The sequence below is a fragment of the Bubalus kerabau genome, chromosome 4 (genome assembly GCF_029407905.1).
Source record: "Bubalus kerabau isolate K-KA32 ecotype Philippines breed swamp buffalo chromosome 4, PCC_UOA_SB_1v2, whole genome shotgun sequence".
In the NCBI taxonomy this organism is placed as follows: Eukaryota; Metazoa; Chordata; class Mammalia; order Artiodactyla; family Bovidae; genus Bubalus; species Bubalus kerabau.
This window is the reverse complement of record NC_073627.1, coordinates 75,473,137-75,495,124: the sequence shown is the minus strand read 5'-3', so window position 1 is coordinate 75,495,124 and position 21,988 is coordinate 75,473,137. Positions and strand designations below refer to the sequence as shown.

The 21,988-nt window shown below is 44.4% G+C and overlaps 1 protein-coding gene across 5 annotated transcripts in view; it reads left to right on the top strand.

Annotated features, from left to right (window-relative positions):
• Positions 1–7,882: 7,882 nt before the first annotated feature.
• The window catches only part of EXTL3 (exostosin like glycosyltransferase 3), a 128,512-nt gene continuing 114,406 nt past the window's right edge, over positions 7,883–21,988 (top strand). For all 5 annotated transcript variants that reach the window (XM_055577751.1, XM_055577742.1, XM_055577745.1 and 2 more), the window contains exon 1: positions 7,883–8,019. The gene's annotated coding sequence lies outside the window, so the exon portion shown is untranslated. The remainder of the gene's footprint in view (positions 8,020–21,988) is intronic.

Here is a 21,988-nt window from a genome sequence, read left to right as displayed (position 1 = left end):
TCTAAGAATGACTGCATGTGGACATTTATGGGCATCAAATGTGGACCTGTTTTTATCTCCCTTGGGTAAAGCCCCACCTCTAACTGCAGGCTTCCTGGAGCCTCCTAAGTAACCTCTTCAGGCCCTGCTCCCTTCAGTCCTCCCACTCCCTCAGGATAGTCCATCTGAGAAAGTCTGTAATTCATTGGGGCAAAGTGGAAACATCCTGGACACAGGCCAGAGGCTTGAGCTTGAACTCCTGATCCGTCATTTTCCACTTGTAGATGATTCTGTAAGATAAATGGCACCTAGCCAGTTCTACCTTAGTAATAAGATCTGACTATGTGGAGGCAAAAACGTGACATGTTAACCAATGTTCAGAGCAGAATTATTCACAATAACCCAAAGGTGGAAACAACCCGGATGTGTATTAACATATGAATGGATAAAAAAAAGGTGGTATATTCACACAGTGGAATATTATTCAGCCACAAAAGGAATAGAATTCTGACACACGCCACAACATGGATGAACTTTGAAAATAGGCTAAGTTGCAGATGCCAGATACGAAAGGACAATTATTGTATGATTGCGTTTATAGACAATACCTAGAATAGGCAAACTCCTGGAGACAGAGTAAATTAGACATTAGATGTTAGTGGAGAGTGGGTGACATAGAGAGCGGGGAGTTATTGCTTAATAGGCTCAGAGTTTCTGTTTAGGGTGATGAAAAGTGATGGAAGTAGTGGCGATGGTTGTATAATTTGTGACTGTCACTAACGCCACCAAATTCTACACTTAAAAATGGTTCACATGGCACATTTTATGTTACATGTATTTTGCCACAATAAAAGATAGTGAAAAGAACAAACCCAAAACCTGGGGGTTTAATAATAAAACTATCAATGTGACTCAAGATTCCTGGCATGGAAAAGACCCATAGAGCTAGGAAAAGACTAAAAACTCAGGAAAAAAACGTATTAAGACCTAAAATCAAGCAAACATGGATTGTTTGGGAATGGCAACTTAGATAAAGTGAAGTTACCAGGAGTGGGGAGGCAGATACAGCTAATAAGTAGATGCCAGATCGGAAAAAAACCTGTGTCTTGTGCAAAACAGAGTCAACCCAACCCAGGAAAGGGTTTTTAAGCAGAAAGGAACATACATGTATCAGCTTTGCTCATGGGAAAAATCACCCCAGCAAGGGTGGGGGATTATTGAGTAGAGTTCCCTGGTGGCCCAGTGGCTAAGAATCCACCTTTCAATGCAGGAGGCACGGGTGCGATCCCTGGTCAGGAAACTAAGATCCTACCTGCCGAGAAGCGGCTAAGCCTGCGTGCCACAACTACTGAAGCCCAAGTGCTTTGGAGCCTGCGTGACGCAACTGGGGAGTCCATGTGTCCCAACAAAAGACCCTGCATGATGCAGTAAAGAGCCTGCGTGCCGCCACTGAGCCCTGACACGGCCAAACGAATGACTGAATTAACAAAAGGACGACACTGAAAGCAGAGTCAACGTCTGGGTCAGGCTGGAGGGCAGGTGCACCGCTAGTCTGCACTGTCAACAGGTCAGAGCCCCTGAGAGCCAGCTGGAGCGACAGGAGATCCAGCAGTTTCTCTTGGCTGTCTTACCCGCCTTCAGCTCAGCTCAGTCGCTCAGTCGTGTCCAACTCTTTGCAACCCCGTGAACTGCAGCACACCAGGCCTCCCTGTCCATCACCAACTCCCAGAGTCCACCCAAACCCATGTCCATTGAGTCGGTGATGCCATCCAACCACCTCATCCTCTGTCGTCTCCTTCTCCTCCCGCCCTCAATCTTTCCCAGCATCAGGGTCTTTTTCAATGAGTCAGCTCTTCGCATGAGGTGGCCAAAGTATTGGAGTTTCAGCTTCAGCATCAGTCCTTCCAATGAATATTCAGGACTGATCTCCTTTGGGATGGACTGGTTGGATCTCCTTGCAGTCCAAGGGACTTCTGTCTTCTCCAACACCACACTTCAAAAGCATCAATTCTTCAGTGCTCAGCTTTCTTTATAGTCCAACTCTCACATCCATACATGACTACTGGAAAAACCATAGCCTTGACTAGACGGACCTTTGTTGGCAAAGTAATGTCTCTGCTTTTGAATATGCTGTCTAATATTCTTGGTCATAACTTTCCTTCCAAGGAGTAAGCGTCTTTTCATTTCATGGCTGCAATCACCATCTGCAGTCATTTTGGAGCCCCCAAAAATAGTCTGCCACTGTTTCCACTGTTTCTCCAACTATTTGCCATGGAGTGATGTGACTGGATACCATGATCCTTGTTTTCTGAATGTTGAGCTTTAAGCCAACTTTTTCACTCTCCTCTTTCACTTTCATCAAGAGGCTCTCTAGTTCTTCTTCACTTTCTGCCATAAGGGTGGTGTCATCTGCATATCTGAGGTTATTGATATTTTTCCCAGCAATCTTGATTCCAGCTTGTGCTTCATCCAGCTCAGAGTTTCTCATGATATACTCTGCCTGCCTTCACACAAGCTTTATCAGCTATAACAGGAGGCCATGTGTGCCTTGCACTGGGCTCAGCCTCATACCAAGATCCTCAAGTGGTAGAATGACCTTGTGGAATGTAACGACAGCTGGGTGAGCCCTGGAAACTCTCACCTAAATGTCCCTCTTTCTGCCAAGGTCATCTCAGGGTGAACACCCTAAGAAGGGAAATGAAAGAGGGGTGTTTTCCTTCAAGCTGAGAACATTCTGATTACTTCACTAGTGCCTGTTCTATTTCTCTTACCCAGACTGAGTGAGCCTCTCTCAGCTCGGAAAGAATGCACTTTCTCCTGCTGGGTTTGGTCTCCTTGTCCTTTCCCCACCCCCACTGCCCAGGAGGCTGTGTGGGGGCCCAGATTCTCATGGCGCTGCCCCACTGCCCATGGCTCCCCACTAGCATTGCTTCCCAGTTGGAGGCTTTGCTCTAAACCCAGAAGGGCTGCCCTTCTGTCTGCTCCCAGAAATGGCTCCTTGGCAGCCTCCCGGCTTTGAGACCCTGAAACCAATTACCTGGCCTTGGTGTTGGGCCTGCTGGTGCTCCAATTCTGCATTCAGTGACCTCCTGTTGGTCGCTTGAAATCTACCAAGACCCTCAAGTGGGAGAATGACCTTGTGGAATATAAGCCCAGCGACACGACAGCTGGGTGAGCCCTGGAAACTCTCACCTAAATGTCCCTCTTCCTGCCAAGGTCATCTCAGGGCGAACACCCTAAGAAGGGAAATGAAAGAGGGGTGTTTTCCTTCAAGCTGAGAACATTCTGATTGCTTGTGGAAGTATTTATGATGTTAAACTCAGCCACTCTGCAGTGGTGCCGAATAGAATCTCAGAGACAGAGTTTTGGGTGAAGTAGAAAATTATAGCTTTATTGCTTCACCTGGCAAAGGGGGACACAGCAGGCTCATGACCTGAAAATTTGTGTGTCCCTACCCAGGAGGATTTGGTGAGGAGTTTTATAGCAATGGTACAAGGGCGGGGTTGTTGATAAAGATCTGGGTTTGTGCAGGGTCTAAGTTCCTTTGATCTGGCCTTAGAGGATCCCCTAAAGAGCTTTTTGATTCCCGAGGTTATCAAACTGTGACCTTCTCTCTGGCATGAAGGATGCTTCAAGTAGTTAGCATCTCCTGTTTGTTCGGATCTCTAGTTCTGCAGAAGAGCTCAAAGATATTGCTAAGTGTATCCCTTAGGGTGGAACTGGGATCCTATACCAAGGCTGCACTATTGTTTCTTGGCCGCTCCTCCCTTGTCTCTGCAGCCTCTCCCTTCCCTGATTAGCAGCTATTTGAACCTGCTCTTTGGAGAAGGAAATGGCAACCCACTCCAGTACCCTTGCCTGGAAAATCCGATGGACGGAGAAGCCTGGTAGGCTATGGTCCATGGGGTCGCAAAGAATCGGACATGACTGAGTGACTTCACTTCACTTCACTTTGGGATTCAGGGAAGGTCATGGAGGCTAGGGCTTCCCTGATAGCTCAGTTGGTAAAGAATCCGCCTGGAATGCATGAGACCCTGGTTTGATTCCTGGGTCGGAAAGATCCGGTGGAGAAGGGATAGGCTACCCACCCCAGTATGCTTGGGCTTCCCTGGTGGCTCAGCTGGTAAAGAATCTGCCTGCAGTGTGGGAAATCCACGTTCAGTCCCTGGGTTGGGAAGATCCCCTGGAGAAGGGAAAGGCTACCCACTCCAGTATTCTGGCCTGGAGAATTCCACGGACTGTATAGTCCATGGGGTCGCTAAGAGTCAGACAGGACTGAGCGACTTTCCCTTTCATGGAGGCTGAGGCCTATTTCCTACAAACAAGAAAGGAGGACACAGAAAGTTTTCTATGCCCAAGAGCCCACAGGCTTCTGCTCAGTTTTATTTACATCTGCAAACACCATGAATTAGAGCTTTTCTTTCTGAAGAGTCAGTTGTTTTTATCAGTATACCTCCAATTGGACTTCTGGTTCCTTTAAAAGAATTAACAAACAAATAGATGGAACTGGAGGTGTTAGGGCTTTGTTCTCTTAGACATCTTCTGGGTCCCCATCATCTCCAAAAGCAGGAGGCAGGACTCAGTAATGATTTTAAGCTTATGAAACCATGTAGTGAGATGAATTGGGAGAGGCTGGCTCGGCTCAGGAAGACTGGATCAGTCCTTCCAATGAATATTCAAGACTGATTTCCTTTAGGATGGACTGGTTGGATCTCTGTGAAGTCCAAGGGACTCTCCAAGAGTCTCCTCCAACACCACAGTTCAAAAGCATCAATTCTTCAGCACTCAGCTTTCTTTATGGTCCAACTCTCGAATCTATACATGACTACTGGAAAAACCATAGCTTTGACTAGACGGACCTTGTTGGCAAAGTAATGTCTCTGCTTTTTAATACTCTGTCTAGGTTGGTCATAGCTTTTCTTCCAAGGAGCAAGTGTCTTTTAATTTCATGGCTGCACTCACCATCTGCAGTGATTTTGAAGCCCAGGAAAATAAAGTCTGTTACTGTTTCCATTCTTTCCCCATCTATTTGTCATGAAGTGATGGATGATTTTAGGAACAGATTTTATGATCTCAATCCTTGCATCTCCTCATATCTAAAGAAGCACTAAATCCATTCATGGTGACATCAGATCCTCATGACTAGCAAAAAACCTTTTGTAAAATGAGTGCTTAATGGTATTGAACTCCCCCTTCACCAAAACCTTATATATTGACCTCCCCCTACTACTTCTTTGGAGCAGTCTCTCAGAGCTATCTGAGATGCTGCCTCTTGGGCTGCAGTCCTCATTTTGCCCCCAATAAAACTTAACAGCTCTCAAGTTGTGCATCTTTTTTAGTTGACATCCCCAAGCTGAGGCTCTTATTGGCCTCCTGAACGAAAGTTGAGTTCCTCACAGGAGGGTGTTCGTGTGTGTTTTCCAGTGATGAGATCCTGCTTACAGTTCTCCACCCACAGCCTCTCTGACCTTGTTCTTGAGGCACAAACGCAAGAGATGGCGCCTTCCTCCCTGGGCACATGGACACACCTTCTCCAAGCCCTTCCTGCAGGAGGTCAGACACATCTGATCTACTATCTGTGAAGCTAAAGGCTGTCTTCTTCCGTTAATATCTCTGGTTCCCCTGGGAAAGCCTGAAAGGGGTTAGAGGACAGAGAGAAGAATGCTGTAATCAGGTTAGTTTTACTGTGTTCAAGTTGACAGGGTTTTGATATGTTCGAGACTGTATGCTGCTGCTAAGTCGCTTCAGTCGTGTCTGACTCTGTGCAACCCCATAGACGGCAGCCCACCAGGCTCCCCCGTCCCTGGGATTCTCCAGGCAAGAACACTGGAGAGGGTTGCCACTTCCTTCTCCAATGCATGAAAGTGAAAAGTGAAAGTGAAGTCGCTCAGTCGTGTCTGACTCTTAGCGACCTCATGGACTGTAGCCTACCAGGGTCCTCCATCCATGGGATTTTCCAGGCAAGAGTACTGGAGTGGGGTGCCATTGCCTTCTCCATTGAGACTGTATACAGGATTACTAAATAAAAAAGACTGAGTGCAGAAGAATTGATGCTTTTGAATTGTGGTGCTGGAGAAGCCCTTGAGAGTCCCTTGGACAGCAAGGAGATCAAACCGGTCAATCCTAAAGGACATCAACCCTTAATATTCATTGGAAGGACTGAAGCTGAAGGTCCAATACTTTGGCCACCTTATACGAAGGGCCGACTCATTAGAAAAGACCCTGATGCTGGTAAAGATTGAAGGCAAAAGGAGAAGAGGGTGGCAGAGAATGAGATGGTTAGATAGCATCACCGACTCAATAGACATGAGTTTGAGCAAACTCCAGGAGATAGTGGAGAATAGGGAAGCCTGGCGTGCTGCCGTCCATGGGGTCGCAAAGGGCTGGACATGACTTGGTGACTGAACAACAAACCCCTCACCGCTCCCAGAAGGAATCAATCCTGCCAATACCTTGATCTCAGACTTTCAGCCTTTAGAACTGTGAGACAATAAATTCTGTTGCTTAGGCCAGTCAGTGGTAGTTTTAGCTCTAGTAAACTAATACACTCCCCTAATAAATTTACTTTTCTTTTGTGCCGCATCAGGGTTTGCAGATAAGCAAAACTGTCTTGGTTCACTAAAACCTCAGAATTTTTTCTTTATCATGTAAAGTGAAGGGAAACTAAGATACTACATTTCCATCCAAAATTAGAACTAGTCCCCCACAAGTCAGAAATGTTTAAAAAGTTATTTAGTAAAGGTAAAACAACCTTGCATGCATGCTCAGTCTTTCAACTTGTTGGGACCCCATGAACTGTAGCTTGCCAGGCTCCCCTGTCTATGGGATTTTTCAGGCAAGAATACTAGAGGGGCCATTTCCTGTCCAAGGGATCTTCCCCACCCAGGGATCGAACCTGCATCTCCTGCATTGGCAGGCAGGTTCCTTACCACTGAGCCACCAGGGAAGCCTTAAGACATATTAAACTCTATATACATTGTTCTCAAGGTTCTTTTCACATTTGTTAACACATATATTTTCACATACAATCACAGGCCATGCGCTTTCTTGGGTTCTGTGTTTTTAACATTATTTGATAGAAATATTTCTAGTTAGTGATGATATTCATATTTTTATTTAAGTAGCTACATATTATTTTTTAAAAAGATGGTATTAGCTCAGATGGCAAAGACTCTGCCTGCAATGCAGGAGAGCTGGGTTCGATCCCTGGGCTGAGGTTGTTTTATTAAATAAGTGAGCAACTAACACACACGTATTATTTTTATGCCTTTCACGTATTTTTAGCTGTTTGTTACTTTCTAATTTGTCACTGTGAATATTTTTGTATAATTTATTTTTACCCCACTTGAACTTTTTCCTTGAGGGATATACAAGAAGAAAGACAATTTTGTAGTTTATGTTCCGTATTACCGTTATTCTCTAGACAGATTGAGCTGATCTGTGGTTTCACCAGAACTAAAAACTGTGTAGGTTTTTCCATAATCTTCATGTCACTTAGTTTTATGATTTTAAAATTACTTTTCCTAACTTAAAAAGCTTTTCCGAGACTGACAGTTGCTTAGTTTTTCACTTATATCACTACCCGGGAGGGGGCCCTAGGCACTTTGAAAGCATCTTTTATTTTCATCTTTGAGATGTGCAGCAATAGGCAACCAGTACTAGCTCCCTGTGGTCCCCCTGGGCGCCCGGCGCCTCCCCTGCCTCGGCCGGGTCCCGCACACGGTCCCCGCCAGCCCTGGGTTAGTTCTCGGACGCGCCCGCCAGGGGTCAGCGCAGGCCCGGCGGCGGGCTCCGGCTTCCCACAATGCACCGGGCGCTGAGGTCTGGAGGTGACCGAGCTGCGGCTGCGGCGGCCGAGCCCCGAGGGTTTGCAGGCGGCCTAGGGGCGGGGCGTCAAGGGGGCGGGGCACTATAGGGCGGGGCCAGAGCCGCAGCTGTGGCCTCGGTCGCCCGCCGCTGCGCCTTTCCTGCGGGCAGCGCCCGGGCTCCGGTGGCGTTGCTCCCGGCCTCAGAGACCTGTCCACCTGGCGCTGTAGCAAGGTAGTGGGGGGCTCTTCCGGGCCATCCTATTTTTTCTTGGTGGTGGGGTGGGCTGTGAAATCTTAGCTGTTGCCAACCGGAGAAGCCCTAACGTTGCTAAAATTTAGGGATGGAGCAACCAGTTTCGCTCCGAATAATTTAAAACTCTTGCTTCTGTCCCATTCTCCCGGTGCCCTCCAGTCTCCGCTGGGCTTTGGGAAGCCTGATTTGGGGTGCCCGTGCCAGGGTAATTTCAAACTCTAGGTTCATCTCTCATGCCTTATGTAGGGATGCTAACTAGCGGGTGGGGTTAGAATGCGTGAGAACTTTTTATGGGTGTAGGCTGGTTTCCTCAGATGTGTGCCTATGTAAAAACTCCTGAAAAATTAGATGTACTTGGTGTGAGTAGGGATCCTGAGTCCTCGCTGTTTCAGGGAGTTAGAGGCGTCTGTCTCGTGCCCGCCTCCGCCACCACGTAGCCACCAGGAGGTAGCAATCCTGGGATCTAAGCCAGTGGGTGCCCTCAAATTCTACACCCCAGGACACTGCTTCCTAACGGCCCATGCCGCCGCACCCCGGAGCTCCTCAACAGCTGACCCTCATTCGGAGATCCCAGCTTTTCAAAAAAGTAAAGTTTGGCAGACATAAAGCGCTGGAATATGCGAGCACCTGGGACAGCTTAAGCTTGTTGGAGGTCTGTCGTCCTCAGCCTGTTTCTTGGTCACACTGCGTGGCTCAACCCAGTCGGTCTACTTTCTGTTACCCCAGTGCTCCCCTTGGTAAAAATGCAGATCTGAAGTAATCCCAGTGTGAAACCTGCAAGTCTAAAGTGACTCCACCTTTCCCCACTTCTAAAGTCTTAGAAAAGCACTTTAGTGCCCTGATCCCTAACTTCAGTGCAAAATAAATCATAGTTTTAAAGGTTTATTTTTCTTTAAAACCCTCACCCAGTAAATATCAACTGGTTGATTTTACTTGTGAAATCCAAGCAGTTTCATTTATTGGTTAGTAATAAAGATCGTAACTAGGAAAACGTATCAAAATGAGAAATTCATTCAGATGACCGTAATTAACCAAGTAGCTGATAACAAAAGGCAGATGGGAAATCAAGTAAGCTTGGGTCTAAAACATTTCTGCCTCTGAGAAGTTTGGATAGATAAACTTTCCTTCTAAAAGTAGAAGGAACACAGATTCCCCTACCCCCTTTTTTAGACTAGACAGACCTCTTAATTTGAGATAATAAAAAATAAGAAAGCTCTTTCAAAGTGCTAGCACCTCACCTGTGTCCACCCAAGGAAAGAAGTTAAGTCTAGGAGTTGTTAGGATTCTAAATCTTTAAATAGAAGTTCTTAATGATCCTTAACACCATGTCTGGGTACGTTCCTCCAGAAGTGTCAGTTCTCCATCAAATATAAAATTATGAATTTCTCATTATGTATAATATTTTCTATTTGGAAAATATTTTCCATATCTAACGTTAACATTTACTTAAAAGCATTGTGCATTTGTGAGTAAAATGGTACAAATCTTTAAAAGGTTAAAAGCAAGGGAAAAAATGGTCTTAGCTAGTCTACATCAGTGATTCTCACCCTGAGGTCCTCAGTTAGTGGCAATAAACCCTAGACATAAAAATCAAAATCTGGGGAAACTTCCCTGGTGGTCCAGTGGTTAAGAATCTACCTTGCAATGTAAGGGAGGCAAGTTTGATCATTGGGGGAGCTAAGATCCTACATGCCTTGGAACAACTAAGCCTGAGCATCACAGCTACTGAACTTACTCGATGCAGCCAAATAAATAAAATTTTCAAATTCAACAATAAAATCAAGTCATTAATAATTAATTAATAATTGCCAACACCTGTAAGAACTAGACTGTACCATTTGAAGCTTAAAAGGAGCTGATTAATGGTGGCTCAGGTGGTAAAGCATCCCCCTACAGTGGAGGAGAGACAGGTTCAATCCCTGGGTTGGAAAGATCCCCTGGAGAAGGAAATGGCAACCCACTCCAGTATTCTTGCCTGGGAAATCCCATGGACATAAGGATCTTGGAGGGCTATAGTCCATTGGGTTGCAGACTTAATAACCTCAGATATGCAGATGACACCATCCTTATGGCAGAAAGCAAAGAAAAACTAAAGATGATGAAAGTGAAAGAGGAGAGTGAAAGAGTTGGCTTAAAGCTCAACATTCAGAAAACTAAGATCATGGCAAATAAATAGGGAAACAGTGGGAGACTTTATTTTTGGGGGCTCCAAAATCACTGCAGATGGTGTCTGCTGCCATGAAATTAAAAGACACTTACTCCTTGGAAGGAAAGTTATGACCAAGAATATTAGACAGCATATTAAAAAGCAGAGACATTACTTTGCCAACAAAGGTCCATCTAGTCAAGGCTATGGTTTTTCCAGTAGTCATGTATGGATGTGAGAGTTGGACTATAAAGAAAGCTGAGCGCCGAAGAATTGATGCTTTTGAACTGTGGTGTTGGAGAAGACTCTTGAGAGTCCCTTGGACTGCAAGGAGATCCAACCAGTCCATCCTAAAGGAAATCAGTCCTGAATATTTATTGGAAGGACTGATGTTGAAGCTGGAAACTCCAATACTTTGGCCACCTCATGTGAAGAACTGACTCACTTGAAAAAACCCTGATCCTGGGAAAGATTGAGGGCAGGAAGAGAAGGGGACGACAGAGGATGAGATGGTTGGATGGTATCACCAACTCAATGGACATGAGTTTGAGTAGGCTCCGCGAGTTGGTGATGGACAAGGAGGCCTGGCGTGCTGCATCCATGGGGTCGCAAAGCGTCAGACATAACTGAGCGACTGAACTGAGCTAAATGCCAGTTCTTTGTTTTCATGCACTGATGAGAAATAGCTTTGGGATGACTTCTTATCAGGCGGTCGTGTCATCATGACTACAAATGTAGAGATCAGAATATTTCTCAGATTCTAGGAAAAGGAAAGCATCTCTCAGAACTGTGCAGACTTGAGGAACTCAAAAGTACCTTGAAAGTACCCTTTGGTTTCCATCCTTCGTGGTGCCAATTTTTAAAAAATGCCCCGTTTCATAGTAATACTAATTATTCTCTAATAGTCATGTAGTATGAGACTACAGAAGCAGTTATTCTGATTAACTCAAGAGTTAATCCTATGTGAACTATTTCAACTTTCTTACAATAAAAACGCCACCCTGTTTTTATAGTCATCTATTTGTTCAGTTAAACAGCCTGGCACTGTGCTAAGACTGGAAGTGCAGAGATGAGTCTTCTAAACCCCTGACTTTGAGGAGCTGATCTAGTTAGGGAAATCAATTCACAGATGGTTATAATGAAGCATGTGCTTGGCATGGTGATAGATCTCTGCTCCTGGTGCCATGGGCCTCGAATCTAGTCTAGTGGAGCCAGAAAAGTTCTGGAAATGTCAGAAACTAGTGATTAAAGGATGACTGGCTTGAGCTAGGATTGGAGGAAGGGCGCTCTAGTGGAGGGGACAAGCATTAAGAAGACCATGGGGGTGGGCCTTCCCTGATATTCCAGTAGCTAAGACGTAGTGCTCCCAGTGCAGGGGCCTAGGGTTTGATGCCTGGTCAGGGAACTAGATCCCACATGCCACGACTAGACTTTGCATGTCCCAGCTAAAAATACCACGAGCGGCAACTAAGACCTGGTGCAGCCAAATAAATTCGGGGTAGAGTGGCAAGATCGGAGAAGTAGACTGAAGAAAGAAAGGCCTGGTGAGGGTGAAGGGTAAAAACCTAAGTGGGAGGGGCAGGAGCCTGTCTGCTTTAGAGAGTTCACTCTGAATCAGTAGTGGAGGAGGGACTCAAGAGGCCAGGGGGCAGGAAGCTGTAGCAAAAGAAAGAAATGAGGAGAGCTTAGCATCTGCAGAATGCATGGCCCTTTCCAGCTCTGTCATCTGGTACTTTGGTTTTCACAACCACCCTTTGCAGTCAGTAAGGTGAGAGTCACATCTTCATTTTCTTTTCTTTCTTTTTATTTAAAAAAATATTTATTTGGCCATGCTAACTCTTAGTTGCAGCATGCCAATTCTTAGTTGAGGCATGTGGGATCTAGTTCCCCGACCAGGGACTGAACCCAGGCCCTCTGCATTGTGAGCACAGAGTCTTAGCTACTGTAACCACCAGGGAAGTCCCTACATCTTCATTTTCTAAATTCTTACCTCACTGCTTTGTGCCTCATCCCCCCCCCCTATAAAAAACCTATATTTTTGTAAAAAATTTTGACCCACTTACTGACCCACAGTATCCACTTTATAGAAATGGATACTGAGGCAGGGTCAGGCTCAGACCCAGGTCTAATGTAGAAAGCAGTACTTATTCCAAACAGCAGGTGGGTCCTTCTCCTCTAGAGAATGAGGCAAGACAACCTTCTGGGCAGATCTGCACCCAGACAACATCTGCACCTAGGCAACATCTCTCAGCTTGGCAAAAGGACTGCTGTGCCCAGCTCCTTAAGCACTTCCATCTCTGCATTTAAAAGTCCCGTTGAACAAAACAGTGTGGTGGTTCATCAAAACAATAAATGTAGAATTACCATGTGATCCAGCAATTCCACTTCTGGGCATACACCCAAAAGAAGTGAATGCAGGGACTCGGATACTTGTACACTTGTGTTCATGGCAGCGTTATTCACCATAGTCAAAAGGTGGAAATGACTCAGGTGTCCATTGATAGAAGAATGGGTAAACAAAATGTGGTCTGTACCTACAGTGAAGCATTATTCAGACTTACAAGGAAGGAAATTCTGACACAGGCTACAACATGGATTAACTTTGAGGACATCATGTTCAGTGCATTAAGCCAATCACAAAAGGGAGAATAGTGTGTAATGCTACTTAGACAGTCAGGCTCATAGAGACAGAAAGTGGAATGGTGGTTGCCAGGACAAGTGGAGTAGGGATAGAAAGTTGCTATTTAATGGGTAGAGAGTTTCAGTTTGGGAAGACATAAACAGTTGTGACCATGGATGGTGGTATGGCTGCATGCAATGTGAATGTACTTAATGACTCTGAACCGTCCATTTAAAAAAGGATACAGTGATCAATTGTACGTGTATTTTGCAAAAAAATTAAAAAGTCTCATTGAGCAAGTGACTTGCCCAGAGTCACTGAACAAAGCAAAAACATGGTCTCTGCCAGACAGTCATGCCTGGTCATTATAAGGAAGCTCTTTGGGCAAGCAGAGGTGTGATCTGACTTTCTTTTTAAGCAGAAAGAGAAACCAAGTTTTGCATTGTTATCACACTTACTGCAGCAAATTCATAGGACTCCAATCCTTGAAGAAATCTGGGTGCTTAGAACGTGGGGTTTGCTTGCTGGCTTTGTCTAGGTATCAAGGTGGGAAGGCGGTGATAAATGGAGTTTGTTGATTCATTCATTCATTCGATATTGAATATTTGAGAGCTTTCGTTGTATCAAAATCCCTCTCCAGTTTCCAATGTTTCTGTCTAGCAATCATCATCTGCCAGCTCTGTTCTCGGTGCTCTGCCAGTTTCCCTTGGACATAAAGTCCTAAGTTACATAAACCTTCATTGATTCCTGGAAAGGTCAATAGGGAAACAGGTAGAGCTGGAGGGGAGGTGATTTGAGGTGAAGTGGGAGGTGCCAGATGCCTAAGAGAGTTGCGATTCCAATGGAGAAGCCGCCCAGCCCTAGATGAGTCTCCTGAGGTGTGTCCAGAGGCTGCAGATGCAGAAGCAGTGGGTCCAGCTCATGGACCTCGCCCCTGGCATAGGCCAAGTGTGGGCATTGCCTGTGTATTATTGGTTTACAGTGTTGTGCTAATTTCTGCTATACAGCAAGGTGACTCAGTTACACACACTCAGTTGTGTCCAACTCTTTGTGACCCCATGGACTGTAGCCCACGAGGCTCCTCTGTCCATAGAATTCTCCAGGCAAGAATACTGGAGGGGGTTGCCATTTCCTTCTCCAGGGGATGTTCCCGACCCAAGGATCGAGCCCAGGTCTCCTGGCATTGGCAGGTCAGGTGGATTCTTTGCCATCTGACCCACCAGGGAAGCCCAGTTACACACATATATACATTCTTTTTTTTAATACTCTTTTCCATTATGGTTTACCCCAGGAGATTGGATATAGTTTCCTGTGCTATATAGTAGGAGCTTTTTGTCTATCCATTCTAAATGTAATAGTTTACATCTACTAACCCCACACTCCTAGATCCTCCTTCTCCCTCCCTGGACCCTTGGCAGCCACGAGTCTGTTCTCTGTGTGTGTGAGTCTGTTTTTGTTCGGCAGCCAGGTTCGTTTGTGTCACGTTTTCGATTCCACATATAAGTGATATCATATGGTATTTATCTTTTTCTTTCTGACTTCACTTAATATGATAATCTCTAGGTCCATCTGTGTTGTTGCAAATGGCATCATCTTGTTCTTTTTTTATGGCTGAGTAGTGCTCCGTTGTATCCGTGTACTACATTTTCTTTATCCATTCATCTGTTGGTGGACATTTAGCTTGTTTCCGTGTCTTGGCTATTGTGAATAGCGCTGCTGTGAACACTGGGGTGCATGTCTCTTTTTGAATTACAGTTTTATCTGGGTGTATGCCCAGGAGTGGGGTTGCTGGATCTATATGGTAATTATATTTTTAGTTTTCTGAGAAACCTCCATCCTGTTTTCCATAGTGATTGCACCAACTTACTTTCTCACCGACAGTGTAAGAGGATTTCCTTTTCTCCACACCCTCTCCTGCATTTGTTATTTGTAGGCTTTTTAATGATGGCCATTCTGACCAGGGTGAGATAGTACCTCATTGTAGTTCTGATTTTCATTTCTTTGTTAGTGAAGTTGAGCATCTTTTCATGTGCCTATTGTGTGCTAAGTTGCTTCAGTAGTGTCTGACTCTTTGCAACCCTATGGACTATAAAGCCTACCGGGCTCCTCTGTCCGTGGGATTCTCCAGGCAAGAATACTGGAGTGGATCAACATGCCCTCCTCCAGGAGATCTTCCCAACCTGGGATCGAACCTGCCTCTCTCACGTTTCCTGCACTGGGAGGCGGGTTAGTGCCACCTGGGAAGCCCATTGGTCATCTATATTTCTTCTTTGGAGAAATGTCTGTTAAGGTCTTCTGCTCATTTCTGGTGGATGGTTTGTCTTCTTGGTTGAGTTCTATGAACTCTTTGTATACTTTGGAAATTAAGCCCTTGTCAGTCATGTTATTTAGAAATATTTTGTCTTATTCTATAGGTTCTCTTTTCTTTTATGGTTTTCTTTGCTGTGCAGAAGCTTGTAAATTTGATTAGGTCCCATTTGTTTATCTTTTCTTTTATTACTATTGCCTTGGCCTTGGGAGACTAACCTGAGAAAACAGTGGTACAATTTTTGTTAGAGAATGTTTTGCCTGTGCTCTCTTTTAGAAGTTTTATAGTATCATGTCTTATGTTGAAGTCTTCAAGCCATTTTGAGTTTGTTTTTTGTATGGTTTGAGGGTGTGTTCTAACGTCACTGGCTTATATACAGATGTCCAGTTTTCCAACACACTTGCTGAAGAGACTTTTTCCCATTTTATATTCTTGCCTCCTTTGTGGAAGATTAATTGACTGTAGGTGTGTGAGCTTATTTCTGGGTTCTCTATTCTGTTCCATTGATCTGTATGTCTGTTTTTTTTTAACCAGTTCTGTACTGTTTTGATTACTGTAGCTTTGTAGTATTGTCTGAAGTCTGGGAGAGTTATGCCTCTTGCTTTGTTTGTCAGGATTTGCTTTGGCAGTTCTGGGTCTTTTATAGTACCATGTAAAATTTTAGATTATTTGCTTTAGTTCTGTGAAAAATATCATGGGTAATTTGATAGAAATCACATTAAATCTGTAAATTGCTTTGAGTAGCATTGCCATTTTAACAATATTAATCCTTCCAGAACAAGAGCATCATATATCTTTCCATTTCTTTGAATTCTCTTTAATTTCTTTTATTAATGTTTTCAAGTTCTCAGTGTATATGTCTTTCACCTCCTTGGTCAGGTTTATTCCTGGGTATTTTATTTTGGTGAGAGTTTAAAAGGTCTTGCTTTTTTTACATTCCCTTTCTGATATTCCATTGTTAGTATAAAGAAATGCAACTGATTTCTGAATGTTATTCTTGTGTCCTGCTACTTAGCCTAATTCATTTATTAGCTCTTGTAGTTTTGTGTGGAGTCTTTAGGGTTTTCTCTATATAGTATGGTGCTGCCTGGAGTTTTAATGCCTGCATGGAGGACTGGAGTGATGCCCACAGCAGAAATCCCAAAAAGGTAGATCAAAAAAGCAATACATGGAGACAGGCAGTGGTACAAAAAGAGAGAGTGATGTGGAAGACAGTGAAATCTGGAAAAAAGCCCAACCTTTATGGACTGACATCCTCATTTTGTGCCCCAAAGGATAAGGCCGGGTTGGCTATTCATCACTATGTGCATAAATGTGACTACAGCCTATTAAAATATCCAGAGTATTTGGTTCTATCTGCTTCCAGGAGATTTGAGGTTTGAATACAAGGTAAAGCATAACTTTATTTATTTGTTAGAGGTTTTTTCCTTTTATTTTGTCTATTTTTTTCTGTTTGAGGGCTCTCTCTGGTTTCGGAGAGCAGGGCTACTCTCTAGCTACGGTGCTTGGGTTTCTCACTGCGGGTTTCTCATGCTGCTCAGCGCGGGCTCCAGGGCACGTGGGCTTCAGTAGCTGCGGCTTGCAGGGTTTAGAGCTCAGGCTCAGTAGCTGTGGTGCACGGGCTTAATTGTTCTGAGGCATGTGGGAGCTTCCCTGGTCAGGGATCAAGCTGGTGTCCCCTGCATTCCAAAGCACGTTCTTAACCACTGGCCCACCAGGTTAGCCCAACGCATAACTTTAAAAATAAGGCTCTGGGATAGTTTAGTAAAACAAGCACTAGATTTGTAATGATGTGGGGAGGAAGGGCACATCAGAAGAGGCAGGGAACCTGGCCTGTGGGAGACACACTGTCTATCAGAGCCTTTTTTCAAAATATAAAACGAAAATGGCCCTAGCAGCAGGGTGGACGTAGGTCCTACTGGGCATCTGAGATGAGATACTTTGGCACAGTGTTTGGTTTTATGTTTCTTGGAAGTCATGATGTAAAGGAAAGAGGTATGGTTACATCATTTTATTATTCTGTCAAGATAAAGTATACAGATTCCACTCTAGAGGAGAGCTTTTTTCTCCCTGGAACTAAACTCGGGGAAAGATTTACCTCATGAGTTCCCTGAAATACAGTCTCGAAGCTGTGGACAATATCTTCAATAAAATGTTTTGTGGTTAGCTCTGAAGATGTCATGCAGATGAATGGATTTTACCTTTGGTAGAAACCATCTGGAGTCAGCACTGAGCATGGAAAGTATTTTTCTGTTATGATGCTGTAGCGGTGGGATTCCCGGACAGTCACTTTCAGGAAGTTCCCTAAGGATGAGTCATCAGAGGGACCTGGAGCAGAGGGGGCTGAATTGGACACCTGAGCAGGAAAACATCTGATTGTCCTTTGAGCTTGGTCATTTGTACTGTTCTCACAAGGTAGACGATCTCTTGGCAGGAAACCAGAGCTAAGTGGTCCAACAGGCATTTAAGCTTTGAAAGAAGAATAGAATGAGTCCTGTGCTAATCTTGACACAAGATGGCAGGCTCTGGAGATCGTCATTCCTGCTGCTGGTCAACTACCAAGCCCTCAAACACTAAACAGGAGGTTGTGCTGTGGTGGAAGGGCATGGTCCTTGAAGTCAGATAAAGCTGCTTCAAATCCTAGCTCTGCTGCTTGCTGGCTATGTGATTTCACAAACTCCTTAATTTTTCTGCTCTTCAATGGGATATTAATATCTCCCTTGTATGAGTCATTTTACTGATCAGAGATAAGATATATAAACAGTCATAAGCAACGATAATGCTGCTGCTGCTGCTGATAAGTCACTTCGGTCTTGTCCGACCTGTGCGACTCCATAGATGGCAGCCCACCAGGCTCCCCTGTCCCTGGGGTTCTCTAGGCGAGAACACTGGAGTGGGTTGCCATTTCCTTCTCCAATGCATGAAAGTGAAAAGTGAAAGTGAAGTCGCTCAGTTGTGTCCAACTCTTCGAGACCCCATGGACTGCAGCCTACCAGGCTCCTCTGTCCATGGGATTTTCCAGGCAAGAGTACTGGAGTGGGTTGCCATTGAAGCAACGATAATAGTAGTAAGCAATTTTGTCAGTTATTATTATGTTTATTATCAAGATAACCGATGTCATGTTTATTCCAACTTAAAAATCCATAGTATCATTCAGGTTTTTCCAATTTATTCAAATAATGACTGCCACTACCTTCCCCCCTTTTAAAAAAACTATTTCTTCAGGGCCCTCGAGCTGTCTCTTAGTTGTACCGTGTGGGTTCAGTAGTTGTGGTGTGTGGGATCTCAGTTCCCCAAGCAGGGATCAAACCCATGTCCCCTGCGTTATGGGGCAAATTCCTAACCCCTGGATCACCAGGGAGGTACATCCCAAACTTTCAGCAGAGGTACCTCTTGTCTATCAGTTCAGTTGCTCAGTCGTGTCTGACTCTTTGAGACCCCATGGACGGCAGCACACCAGGCTTCCCTGTCCATCACCAATTCCCAGAGTGTGCTCAAACTCATGTCCATCGAGTCGGTGATGCCATCCAGCCATCTCACCTCTGTTGTCCCCTTCTCCTCCCGCCCTCAATCTTCCCCAGCATCAGGGTCTTTTCTGGTGAGTCAGTTCTTCCAATCAGCTGGCCAAAGTAGTGGAGTTTCAGTTTCAGAATCAGGCCTTCCAATGAATATTCATTCAGGACTGATTTCCTTTAGGATGGACTGGTTTACTCTCCTTGCAGTCCAAGGGACTCTGAAGAGTCTTCTCCAATACCACAGTTCAAAAGCATCAATTCTTTGGTACTCAGCTTTCTTTATGGTCCAAATCTCACATCCATACATGACTACTAGAAAAATCATAGCTTTGATTAGACGGACCTTTGTTGGCAAAGTAATGTCTCTGCTTTTTAATATGCTGCCTAGGTTTATCATAGCTTTTCTTCCAAGGAGTAAGTGTCTTTTAATTTCATGGCTGCAGTCACCATCTGCAGTGATTTTTGGAGCCCAGGAAAATAAAGTTTGTCACTATTTTCATTGTTTCCCCATCTGTTTTCCATGAAATGATGGGACCAGATCCCATGATCTTCATTTTTTCAATGTTGAGTTTTAAGCCAGCTTTTTCATTCTCCTCACTAAGAGGCTCTTCAGTTCCTCTTTAATTCCTGCCATAAGGGTGGCGTCATCTGCATGTCTGAGGTTATTGGTATTTCTCCCAGCAATCTTGATTCTAGCTTGTGCTTCATCCAGGCCGGCATTTCGAATGATGTACTCTGCATATAAGTTAAATAAGCAGGGTGACAGTATACAGCCTTGACGAACTCCTTTCCTGATTTGGAACCAGTTTGTTGTTCCATGTCCAATTCTAACTGTTGCTTCTTGACCTGCATACAGATTTCTCAGGAGGCAGATCAGGTGGTCTGGTATTCCCATCTCTTGGAAAATTTTCCATAGTTTGTTGTGATCCACACAATCAAAGGCTTTGGCATAGTCAATAAAGCAGAAATAGATGTTTTTCTGGAACTCTCTTGCTTTTTCTATGATCCAACGGTAATTTGATCTCTGGTTCCTCTGCCTTTTCTAAATCCAGCTTGAACATCTGGAAGTTCTCAGTTCATGTACTGTTGTAGCCTGGCTTGGAGAATTTTGAGCATTACTTTCCTGGTGTGTGAGATGAGTGCAATTGTGTGGTAGTTTAAACATTCTTTGGCATTGCCTTTCTTTGGGATTGGAATGGAAGCTGACCTTTTCCAGTCCTGTGGCCACTGCTGAGTTTTCCAAATTTGCTGGTATATTGAGTGTAGCACTTTCACAGCATCATCTTTCAGGATTTGGAATAGCTCAGCTGGAATTCTGTCACCTCCACTAGCTTTGTTCATAGTGATGCTTCCTAAGGCCCACTTGACTTCACACCCCAGGATGTCTGGCTCTAGGTGAGTGATCACACCATCGTGGTTATCTGTGTCATTAAGATCTTTTTTGTATAGTTCTTATGTATATTCTTGCTACCTCTTCTTACTATCTTGTGCTTATGTTAGGTCCATACCATTTCTTTTTTTTTAATTTAAATTTATTTATTTTAATTGGTGGCTAATTACTTTACAATATTGTATTGGTTTTGCCATACATCAACATGAATCCGCCACGGGTGTACACGTGTTCCCCATCCTGAACCCCCCTCCCACCTCCATACCATTTCTGTTCTTTATTGTGCCCATCTTTGCATGAAATGTTCCCTTGGTATCTAATTTTCTTGAACAGATCTCTAGTCTTTCCCATTCTATTGTTTTTCTCTATTTCTTTGCATTTATCACTGAGGAAGGCTTTCTTATCTCTCCTTGCTGTTCTTTGGAACTCTGCATTCAAACAAGTATATCTTTCCTTTTCTCCTTTGTCTGTGAGATTAGATTAGATTAGATTAACTCTTGTCTGTAGTAACTGACAATAATGATGTTTACCTCTTTTTTAAGTTTCCTCTTTTTTTAAAAAAAAATTATTTTTGGCTGTGCAGGGTCTTCATTGTTGTGCAGGCTTTTTCTAGCTGCAGAGAGTGGGGGCTACTCTCTAGTTGAAACAGCTTCTTATTGTGGGGGCTTCTCTTGTTGCAGGAGTACCAGCTCCAGAGCACAGGCTGGATAGTTGTGGCGCGCGGGCTGAGTTTCTCCCCAGCATGAGGAATCTTCCTGGATTCCCGGAGCTACCAGGGAAGCGCTCGTGTTTACCTCTGAGCAGGCATTATGCTGAGTGCTCTACAGACATTATTTTATTTATTCTTCACAGCGACTCTCTGCAGTACCTATCACCTGTCACCTGTAGGTGCTCAACGAACGTTATCCACTAGTATTACTGGTATCAATTTTAATAATAAACTGATGATGTAAAAGAGAAGAGGACATCTTTGCCATGGGAACTGGTACCTTTAATGCACAGGGCAAATCTGGCCCATCGCCTGCTTTTGTACCGTTGGTGGGCTAAGCATGGGTTTTACATACTTAAATGGTTGAAAAAAATTAAAATAAGAATACTATTTCATGATAAGGACTTCCGTCCTGGTCCAGTGGTTACAACTTTGCCTTCCAGTGTGCTGGAGTGCAGGTTCCATCCCTGGGTGGGGCGCTAAGATCCCACATCCCTTGTGGCCAAAAAACCAAAAAAAAAAAAAAAAAAAGTAAAACAGAAGCAAGATTGTAGCAAATTACAATTAAGACTTTAAAAATGGTCCACATCTAAAAATCTACATCTAAAGTCCACATCTTTAAAAATAAATAAATGAGAGCTTCCCTGGTGGCTGGTAAAGAATCCGCCTGCCAGTGCAGGAGACACTTTTATCCCTGGTCCGGGAAGATCCCACATGCCTCGGGGCAGCTAAGCCTGTGCACCCCAAGTGCAGAGCCTGGGCGCCAGAGCCGGCGCTCTGCAACGAGAGAAGCCTGCGCACCGCGACGGAGAGAAGCCTGCGCACCGAGACGAAGAGTAGCCCCCGCTCACCGCAACTAGAGAAAAGCCCCGGCAGCAACAAAGACCCAGCACAGCCAAAAATAATTGCATATGAATACAGAAATGAATGATTTTTTTTTTAAAGAATAATATTTCATGAGAAAATTATATGAAAGTCAAATTTCACTGTCCGTAAATGAAGTTTTATTGGAACACAGCCAGGCCCTTTGGTTTACCCATTGTCTATATCCACTTTGCTGCAGGAGCATCAGAATCGAGGACCTGTGACCCAACCAAAGCTGAAACTATTTACCCTGTGGCCCTTTACAGGAAGGGCCCTTTTCTGACCCCTGATTTAGAGCAAGACCTCCAGAGGCAGTTTTGGTGGAGAAGCTCAGTCAACCTCAGTATAAGCCAGACTGCCCGGGGTGAACATTAAGAAGGGGGATCTAGGAGCAAA